Source organism: Cynara cardunculus, unplaced genomic scaffold (genome assembly GCF_001531365.2).
Source record: "Cynara cardunculus var. scolymus isolate 2C unplaced genomic scaffold, CcrdV1 Un_Scaffold_1506, whole genome shotgun sequence".
In the NCBI taxonomy this organism is placed as follows: domain Eukaryota; kingdom Viridiplantae; phylum Streptophyta; class Magnoliopsida; order Asterales; family Asteraceae; genus Cynara; species Cynara cardunculus.
In genome coordinates this window covers 74,590-85,977 of record NW_020200784.1, presented here as the reverse complement: position 1 = coordinate 85,977, position 11,388 = coordinate 74,590, and the positions used below count along the sequence as shown (strand labels likewise).

Below are 11,388 nucleotides of genomic sequence, written 5' to 3'. Positions count from 1 at the left end.
TACCAGGTAAGATTTTAGTCAACAAAAACGGCATCGTATGCAACAATTTACCCGGTAAGCGTTAACCGTGGTAAGAATCGTAGCTCTCACTTACCGGGTAAGACTTTCGGTCTTTGTCTCGCTCTTACCCGGTAAGATTCTTGGTCCTTGTTATATTCATCCGGTAAGTTGATATGACTTGGTAAGCGCTTACTTGGGTAAGCGTTTAGTAACGGCCCCTAATTGATGCTTCGTCAAGTCATCAATAATATCCTCTTTTTTACAAAAATAAAATAAAATTAAAACACTCAATTTTCAAAAACAAAAGGTTAATATATTTTATTAATTCAATATATATTTTACTTTAACGTTGTGTTCTCAAAACCCTTTTTACGAAACAAAGGGAGGAAAATAAAAAGAACTCGTGTTTTTGTAACTCTTTTAGAAGAGATAGGAAAGAAAAGAGGAGTAATAAAAACATTCCTTCTGAAAGGAAGGAAAGGGATTAAACCCATTAAAAAATTATTAAAATTACTCAATATTTCATTCTGAATGATATATTTTAAAGGGTATATTAGTAAAAGTTGCATCATTCCATTCCTTTCCTTTCTCTATTGTTTAATAAAAAAAATTCTTTTCTTTCTACAATCAGGCCACAGGCGCCCCTCCTCCTCCAGCCTCCGACCTTCTCCTTCCCTCCCCCTACACCCATCTTCGCCTCTCGCAAGAAGTAACCAACTGTTTGAATGCAAAACTGATCATAAGATAATTGTAATTCTGAATTTTGTTTCATGAAATTAATAATTAAATAAAAAAACATTGTGCATTTTATTATGTCTATCCTATATTATGTGTTTTAATTATTTATAATAAATAACCTTAGAATAATGTATTCTAAATGTCCCTAGTTAAATATTATTTCAGATTTAAGATTAAAGTAATGTAATAATGACTAGCATATATATGGATTCATACAGAGTTTCGAATCCGCATATGGGTACAAAATGGAGATTTTGTGTACTGGACATGACTCGCTATGATAACACTACATTGGATGTCATGTGAGTGTCATAAGTGTTCTCCATGTGGTCAATGTATATGTAGTTTTTTGACTTAAGAATATAAAGTTTATTGTGTGTGGATGATTTATTTTGAGATTTATTCTAATTACTCTGTACTGGGTGACATAATGATTGTTGACAATGTTATATATCATATGATAGAACTAACATTTATCAAGATATGATTTGTCCATCCTTTATGATCTGAGTGATTTCTCTAGGCCTCTTGATAAATATATATATTGAGGAAATGCATGCATGCTCAAATAATTTACATGAGATATCATGATATGTTTTATCACTATATTAGAGAATCAAGAAACTAGAGATTAGACAAAACGAGAATGACACATTCAATGCCTCATTTTCAATCTGGACATCAAAAACGAAAGAATTAAATGTGTAAATTAAAATTGACTACAAACCGATAGTTCATTGTATCACTAATTCTCGTCATTTGGGTGACGGTGATGTATTGTTAGATACCGCTCATCGTTTATAACTATAAATACGAGATCTATTTATTATTAACATGTCAAGAACCTACTGTGTCACACGCTTTGAACATATTTAAATAAAGTGTTTTAGTAATTAAATTATTTAATTATTATATCTAATTTTGTATTGATTTTAATCTGATTAAATAAAAATCAGCTACTATTTATGATGGGCATAAACTAGGTTGACTAGGGATGGTCTTAAAAGGAAAACAATGGTATATGGAAACTCTTACACTCAAGTAAGATGTAGAGATGGTGGTCTTATGCCATACTTCTCATAACCAGTGGCGGACACAGTGGTCAAAAGACCCGGGGGGGGGGGGGGGGAAGGATCCCAGTCAAAAAGTCAATTTTTTTACCTAGGTTAACATTTATATTTTACATTAGTTACCTTACACTTCCCCCCATTAGATTTTTCCAGGTGCCCCCAACTAGTTGTCGCGATTTCAACCTTCACCGGTACCCACTCCGGCACTCTTCTCCGGCAGACTGCAAAGTTTGTTTTTTATTTACTGCTTCATTTCTCCATTTATGCTTAGTGCTTACTGCTTGTCTTCATTTATGCTTACTATTTGTCTTCATTTCTGCTTACTGCTTCTGCTTACCGCTTCTACTTATAGCTTACTGCTTTCCATTTTTTTAGTCTGAATCTGCTTTCCATTTTTTAGTCGAGCAAAAACAAAAGTGCAAAACTTACTGCTTCTGTTTCCATTTTTTTAGCTTTTGGTTTGGTTTACTGTTTCTGCTTCTGCAGCTCTGCTTACTGCTTACAACTTGCTACAACTAATAGAAGAAGAGTAGTTGAAGATAACCATAAATAATAGAATATCATATGTCATTGTGGCATTGTGGAATCCCATTTAATGTGAAGTAAATTCTACATAATTGCCCAGCATCCCAAATCCAATAATACATCCATATGATCCATGTACTTTAAAAGATATTTGAAGACCTTAGATGAAAACAAATGTTATCACTTACTTTTTGGTTTACTCCATTTCTGCAGGTTTGCTTCATTAGAGAAAATTGGGGTTTTTTAAGCTTTTGGTAAAGTGTAAAAGTAGGTAGACAATTGGGGCTTTTTAAGCTTTTAGTAAACTATTAAATATTAATATGAGTAGGTAGAGTGGACAAATACTAATATTTAATAGATGTTCATTTGCTATTTAATTTGTATTTGTAATTTCCATCCCCATGTTCATATAAGACTTCCTTTGTTTCTATTTAATTTGTATATATATATATATATATATATATGATGTATTTGTATTTGTGTTAGAAGATGGAAAGATTTCTGAAAAAGAAAGGCATCAACGTCCGATAATAGTGAAGAACCTTTAAACAACTTGCGCAATGATCTTCCCTCGATGCCTAGGAAAGTTGATTTGAATAATCTTCCATCGGATCCAGCTGAAAGGAAAAGAATTTTACAATACCACCCTAATCAAAGAGATGAAATCAGACGAAACTATTTGATTAAAGGACCGTGTCAACCACGTGGTCACGACTTTCCAAGAAGAATAATTGGGAACAAGGCAAGACGTTTTAACCCGGCTTGGTTTGATCAATACGGTAATTGGTTGGAGTATAGTTTAAAAGTAGATAAAGCTTTTTGCTTATGTTGTTACTTATTTAGAGATCAATGTGGTGGACAAGGTGGGAGTGATGCTTTTTAACCGAAGGCTTTAGTAGTTGGAATAAAACCGAGAGATTGACTACTCATGTGGGCCACATTAATAGTTTCCACAATAGAGTTGTTAATAAATGTGAGGACGTTATGAGACATGGTCAATCAATTGTCGTCGCCTTACATAAACAAAGTGATATTCAGAAGAATGAATATCGTTCCGGTTGAATGTTTCTGTTGATGCTGCTAGATTTTTGTTGAATGGTGCATTACCTTTTCGTGGTCATGATGAGTCAGAAACGTCTCTTCATAGAGGAAATTTATTGGAATTAATAAAATTAATCCGGGATCAAAATGAGGCTGTTGGTAAGGTTATATTAGAAAATGCTCCTGGGAATAATCTAATGGTGGCGCCCAAGTATTCAAAAAGATATGGTTCACTGCTTTGCACAAGAGATACTCAAACATATTTTCCAAGAGATTGGTGATGATGTGTTTTCCTTACTAGTTGACGAGTCGAGTGACATATCTAAAAAGGAACAAATGGCTGTGGTTTTACGATATGTTACAAATGGGATTGTTAAGGAAAGATTTATTGGTCTTGTACATGTAAAGGACACAAATGCTTTATCTCTTAAATCTGCAATTGAATTCTTATTTGTCGAACATGATTTGAGTTTGAAAAATGCTAGAGGCCAAGGTAATGATGGATCAAGCAATATGTGTGGCCAATCCAATGGTTTGAAAGCTTTAATCATGAGAGAAAATAGCTCAGCATATTATGTCAATTGTTTTGCTCACCAACTTCAGTTAGTTGTTGTGGCGGTTGCACATAAACACATCGAGACTGGAATTTTTTTTGACATGATAGCATCTATGATGAATGTGGTTTGTGCTTCTTGTAAGCGAACAGATATGGTTCGAGAAAGTCAAAAGGAGAAAGTACAAGAAGCCATTGGTAGCGGTGAAACAGAAACATGTAGTGGGTTAAATCAAGAGCTTTCTCTTGGAAGACCTGGAGATACACGATGGGGTTCACACTACAAAACACTTAAGCGTTTTTTTGATTTGTTTTCATCTGTTATTGAGGTGCTTCAGTATGTTGAAGATGTGTGCGAGAATCCTTACAGCCAACGTCAAGCAAATGGTCTTCAAATATATTTCCAATCATTTGATAGTGTGTTTTATTTGCACTTGATGTTGCATATTTTGGGGGTCACATAATCATTGTCACAGGCTCTTCAGAAAAAGATCAAGACATCTTGAATGTTGTTTCATTGGTGAAGTCAACCAAGCGACAGTTGCAACAATTTAGAGTTGATGGATTTTGTCAGCTTCTTGAGAAGATCTCTTCTTTTTGCGAAAAGCACAACATCGGAACAGTTAACATGGAGGAAGTTTATGTCAATCCAAAAAATAAAAGACACAAGACAAATATCACATATCGACATTATTACGAGTACGAATGTTTTAACACGGTTACAAATATGCAAATTCAAGAGTTTGGTGACAGATTTGATGAGGTAAGTTCCAAATTGCTCACTTGTATGGCCGCTTTGGATCCTCATTACTCATTTTGTGACTTTGACCCATCAAAATTACTAAGGTTGACAGAGTTTTATCCTGATGATTTTAGCAATGACGAAAGAACCTCTTGAGCACCAACTTCAACTATACATTGACAATGTCCAACATGATGAATTATTTGCTAATTTGAAAGGTATATCCGAGCTCGGTACAGTGATGATTGAAACAAGGAAACATCTTGTGTTTCCTTTGGTTTATCGATTATTGAAGCTTGCATTGGCTTTACCTGTTGCAACCGCAACAGTCGAGAGATACTTTTCTATAATGAAGCTTGTGAAGCCAGCTTTAAGCAATCGAATTTGTGATGATTTTTTGAATGCGTATGTCATTTGTTCCGTAGAAAAAGAAGTACTTGCTAAGGTTACAAATCAAGATGTAATGACTCGTTTTCAAATGATGAAAACTCGCAGAAATCTACTTATGTAATCACGTATTATTAATTATAATGATTGATGTGTTGGTACTTGTTAGTTTAAGTGACCCAGTGTATAAAATTCCTGGATTCGCCATTGCTCATAACCATAAGATGTATGACATTTTATGCAAGAAAATGATCTTGCATTTTTCTCTCAATCACCAACAATCATATGCTCCTTTTTTTCTATATTTTGAAAATGTGACTAGCATAACGAGAAGGCAAAGGATTCAAATTGTTCGAGTGAATACCGTGAAGGCATCAATCCTTGTTTGTTGTTGTGATTCAAATCCATATAACTATGAGGTAGAATTTTGGAACACTCGATTTACTCTGGTTCGTATGGGTCCTTGGAACGTTACGGTTTTATTTTTCGTCGTGCTTGAGATCCCGTAACCCAATATCAACCACCACAAGAATCCACCATTGAATATCGCCTACCTCCCTTCCCATATATCTCTGGCCAACGAAAGTCCCTCACCACATCTCCATCATCCCTTGTAGAAGTTCTCAAACACCACAATTATCCACATAAATCAAAGAACTCCCAAACTCCATCTCCTTCGGATCCGTGGAGCATAAAGAGGAAGAAGAAAACTAATGTCTTCAATTTTTTTTACCAAAATGCATCTAGAAGAAGAACTTCATCATCTGCCTCGATCTAGAAACTATGCATCTGGAGGCTGTGAGCTTTGATGATTCTAGAACTCATCTCTAGGAGGAAGACCAGAGTATGAAAATCAAATATGGAACTCGCCTCGAAAACAAATATCAAATGAATGAAAATTGGAGGACCAAAATCAAATATGAAGATGGAGAAGATGAATGATATTGGTTTCCAAAGATGATTATGATAGTTGATTTATGTGAATTTTTATTAAATGTCCACGATGTAAGAATATTATATATATATATATATATATATTTAATTTGCTTAACCATTGGTAACTGCCATCCTCAAGGGTTGCAACGATTCAGCCTTATGTATATTTATATTCTATGTAATTCTACTTTGTAATGTGTAATGATAATAAAATAAACTTTGCAATACATATTTCTCTCCTTCATTCTCGCTAACATTATGGTATCAGAGCCTAATGGCTTCGGCAAACAACAATGGTCTGCAACCACAAATTCCTAAGTTAACGAACAAGAATTACCATCAATGGAGTATCTAATAAGGGTCATGTACGAATCACAAGATTTATGGGGAATAGTTGAAAACAGATATGTTGAACCACTAGATCAGGCAACGCCCACAGCACAACAATTGGCCGATTTGAAAGAAACCAGAAAAAGGGATAAGAAAGCTTTGTTCTTTATTTTTCAAGCAGTAGACGAAGTGGTATTTGAATGAATTTCATCATCGTCTTCGTCAAAATAGGCATGGGATGTGCTTTTCAAAACTTATAGAGGCGAAGAGAGGGTGAAACTCGTTAGACTTCAAACATTACGTTGCATATATTTTGAAGACACCATTTGTCACTTTCACTGGTCTGGATACCTCATAGAAATATGGGTTGAAATCTATAATATCAGTGCGTTGGTGAAGTCCGAGAGAAATACCTTCAAAGTAATTGGTAAAAATAGTTGTTACTGATTGAATGTTGTAGCAATCTGCCAGCATGGTCTCATGCTGTAGCATTTTGATAGCATTGGTCTGCTGGAAATAGTATTTACATCTCACCCGAAAAGTCATACACCCTAGCTTGCTTTTATTATCTATTATCTCCTGTTTTTAGTTTTGTAAACTCTATTCAAATCAAAGTCTTCGAATTCGCCTTCTGAAATCATTTCCTTAAATTTACTTTTTTCTAAACTTTTACTACGATTCTTTTGGACGATATCCGGTACTTGTACCACTTTTATTACTTGAAAGACGATATTGGGACTATTTGTATACTTGCTTTTGGTCCTGATTGTAGTCTGTGATGTGTTAGCACGCCCGCGATCAAGTTTTTTGGCGCCGTTGTCGGGGATTAGTTAGTTAAAAATTTTCTTTTAAGCGAAGTAAAAGATTTGATTTTTCTTGTTCCGTTTTAAACCGTTTTGAAAGTAGTGTATGTCACGGAGACATCGTGGGGAAATTTTTGAATTGGATCCCGATATTGAGAGAACGTTTCGCCAAAGAAGGAGAGCTCAAAGAGCATTTTTTGCTCTACTCTCTCCCAACATGGAGTTACCTCTCCCAATCATCCCTGAGATTCCACATTTAGAAAATCAACCGCCTGCCTTTGGGACAATACCACCATTTCCGAATTTTCCGCAAGAACACCCACATCACCATAATAATCGTAATGAGGACATAAAATCAGAAAATAATGAACAACCAAGAGAGCAAACTCCGAACATCATTAATTTGGCGAATTCCAAAAATGGACGGATCATGGACTATGTAATCCCTGATTTTGAGCAATTAAATTCTGTGATAGTTAGGCCACATATGACCGCCCTCCATTTTGAACTAAAACCGATTATGTTTCACATGTTGCAAACAAACGGATGGTTTGCCGGATTACCTTCGGAGGACCCACACTCACATTTGAAATCTTTTATGGAAATCACTGATGCTTTCCTGATCCCAGGAGTGTCTAATGACGCTCTGAGACTCACCTTATTTTCATTTTTTCTAAGGGATCGGGCAAAGGCATGGTTTAATTCATTACCGCCGGGGTCTGTGCCTTTATGGAGTAACATGGCGGAAAAGTTTTTGAGAAAATATTTCCCACCAACTAGGAACGCTAAGTCCAGAAACGAAATTTTCCTTTTTAAACAAATGGACGATGAAGCTGTTCCTGACGCTTGGGAAAGGTTCAAAGAGCTGTTAAGGAGATGCCTACACCATGGCATCCCGTACTGTATTCAACTTGAGACGTTTTACAATGGGTTAAATCCCATGCAAAACAAATGCTCGATGCGACTGCGAGCGGAGCCTTTACAGCTATGACCTACAATGAAGGATATGAGATCCTGGAGAAAATTTCTACTAATAATGGATACTGGGCTGATCCACATGCTCAACCGCAAAAGTAGACAGCAGGAATACATGATGTTGATGCATATACTGCATTAATAGCACAACTCTCTTTTATGGCCAATATGCTTAAAAATCTAACTTCTAGCCAAGGAGTGCAGTCAGCTGTTACATCACCTATTCCAGCTGTCCTCTCAGTGCAATGTGTCTGTTGTGGAGGGGAACACTCTTATGAACTGTGTCCACATAATGTTGAATCTGTGAATTATGTTCATAACAGATCGAATCCCTACACTAACACATACAATGCCAGTTGGAGACAGCACCCAAATTTTTCATGGAATAGTCCAAGTTTGAATCCCCCAGTCCATAAACAACAAGGAAACCCTAATTTTCAACAACAACAACAACATGCAAGCAGTTCTAATTCTTAGAATCACCATCACCAGAATTTTCAAAGTAATCAACCACCTTTTCAGACCAAACCACCTCCACAGACTGAATCATCATCTTCTTTGGAAGCTATGATAAAAGGACTGGTGGCTCAGTCCCAAGCACAGGAGCAAATGATGACTCAAAATCAATATTTGTTCAATCAACAAAGTGCTGCCATCAGAAACTTGGAAACACAAGTTAGCCAACTTGCTCTTAATCAGAATAGTAGAGCCATTGGTACTTTATCTAGTAACACTGAAGTCCCGAGAGATCTAGGAAAAGAACATGTAAAGGTAGTGACTCTTAGGAGTGGAAAGGAATTAACGGAGACCATACCCAAAGAAAATGAATAGATTGTGCCTAAACCTGAGACTATACCTATGGTCCCTATTACTAAAAGTCCACCTAAACCTATGGATGACCAACCTCCTAAGACCATCACCTTTGTTCCTCCTAAGTCGGATTATCCTTTGTTATTCCCTGAAGAAGTTGCTAGGAAAAAGCCAATTGAGGATGAGGTTATAACAGGTCCAAAAACCAAAGTTGTAATCCCACCTGAATCTCAAGAAAGTAAGACCAAGACTCTAGGTACTCTGGACCCATCTTGTTCAATACAACCAAACAAAGCTATCATAAAGCCAGTTCCTCTTTATGATCCTTTTCCCTAAATGTTAAGGAATCAAAAGAAAGAACTGCAATTCAAAAAGTTTTTGGAAGTGTTTAAAGCATTGCAAATCAACATACCTCTTGTTGAAGCAAGAGAGCAAATGCCCAGTTATGTCAAGTTCCTGAAAGATATTTTGAGTAAAAGAAGAAATTAACCGAATATGAGACCGTAGCTCTTACCGAGGGATGTAGTGCACTTCTAACCAACAAAATACCCCCTAAGCTTAAAGACCCAGGGAGTTTCACTATTCCTTGTTCTATAGGTGGAAAGGAGATTGGTAAAGCTTTGTGTGATTTAGGAGCTAGTATCAACCTTATACCCTTGTCTGTTTTCAACACCCTAGGCATAGAAGAAGCTAGACCCACCACTGTCACCTTGCAATTGGCCAATAGAAGCATTGCTTATCCAAAAGGTAAGATTAAGGATGTCTTAGTTCATGTTGACAATTTCATCTTTCCGGCTGACTTCATCATTCTAGATTTTGAGGCTGATAAGGATATTCCCATAATCTTTGGAAGACCTTTCTTAGCCACTGGTGGAACTTTGATTGATGTCCAAAAAGGAGAGCTAACCATGAGACTCCAAGACCAGAAAGTCACTTTCAATGTCTTTAATTCCTTAAAGTACCCTGATTACTTAGAGGAATGCTCATGAGTTACTGAGATAGAGACAATGTGCTATGAGAAGGAGCTAGGAAGACCTGTAAGTTAGAAGAGGAGGACAGTACTGAGATAGGTGATGAGACTACTGAGGATTTAGAAGGTGATGTCCCATCTGATGCTGCAACATTTGAGCTGTTGGACAATAGTGAGCTTAAGAATTTTACCCCGTCCATTATTTCACCACCTGTTCTGGAGTTAAAGAAACTCCCATCTCATTTGAAGTATACATTTCTAGGAGAAGAAGGTAAATTACCTGTCATCATATCATCTACCCTAGACTTATATCAAGAAAAGAAGTTGATAGATATGTTGAAGTTGCACACCAAAGCCATAGGATGGACCATTGCTGACCTTAAGGGGATTAGTCTTTCTATTTGTCAACATAAGATCATCCTAGATGAAAATAACTTCAAATCTATAGAGCCTCAAAGGAGATTGAACCCTGTCATGAAAAAAGTAGTGAAGAAGGAAATTTTGAAATGGCTAGATGCAGGAATAATTTTTCCAATAGCGGGTAGTTCTTGGGTTAGTCCAATCTAGTGTGTCCCAAAGAAGGGAGGATTTACAGTTGTCACTAATGACAAAAATGAACTCATCCCCACAAGAATAGTGTCTGGTTGGAGGATATGCATTGACTACCATAGGCTAAACAAAGTCATTCAAAAGGACCATTTTCCCTTGCCTTTTATTGATCAGATGTTAGGGGCTGTTTGTTTGGCTCTTAATGGTGACATTAAGAGCCAACCTCTTAATCGGTAAGAGGTTAGAAGTGTTTGGCAAAAAAAATCAAGCCTCTTAATGGTTACATAACCCTCTTAACCATTTTGTGTCCAAGCCTTCACTAAACCATTCAGAATTATTTTTTCCATGTTTGCCCCCCTCTATACAGCCTGCCCTTCACATCGCCTCCCACCCCCCACGATCGTTGGTCTCTGTCTTCCTCCTCCCCGATCATCGCTCTTCCAGTTGCCATCTCCGGTCGCTCTTCCGGTTGCCGTCTCCAGTCTTCCAGCAGCTCGTATTTCCTAGCTTCCTACCGTATTTCCTCGTATTTCCGTCGCCGTCTCCCCTTCAGTCATAAGGTTCTTTTTTCTTTATTTCTTCTTCTTCATGTGTGGTGAATGATTGTCTTTGATGTAGGCTGTCTTTGATGTAGGCTTGATCCTATTTGCAACTAATTGATGTTCTGGACTTTTGGTTGATCATGATTGACCTAATTCACAGCCTTGACTGGGATTTGATAGGACAATTGTAACAGGATTATGGATTATTGATGATTTAACTAGGGTTTATAGCTTTGTGATATATGTGCATTGATGATTGCTTATTAGGTAGAGTGACCAGAAGGGGATCTAGATGAAGTTACACACAAGGTTTATTTTGATGTTGAGATTGGTGGAAAGCCCATGGGTATGTTCAATTGTCTGCACTCTTTGTATATACATTGTTAAATTGGCGATTGTTTGTTTCTTAATTCAAAA

The 11,388-nt window shown here is 36.7% G+C and overlaps 1 non-coding gene and 1 pseudogene across 1 annotated transcript; one reads left to right on the top strand and one right to left on the bottom strand.

Annotated features, from left to right (window-relative positions):
• The first annotated feature begins 2,907 nt into the window (after positions 1-2,907).
• LOC112502493 lies at positions 2,908-5,180 on the top strand (annotated as a pseudogene).
• Positions 5,181-7,912: 2,732 nt separating this feature from the next.
• Positions 7,913-8,019, bottom strand: LOC112502495. Its single transcript, XR_003067701.1, has one exon. It is a non-coding gene; the product is annotated as a small nucleolar RNA R71 (small nucleolar RNA).
• Between the last annotated feature and the right edge of the window lie 3,369 nt (positions 8,020-11,388).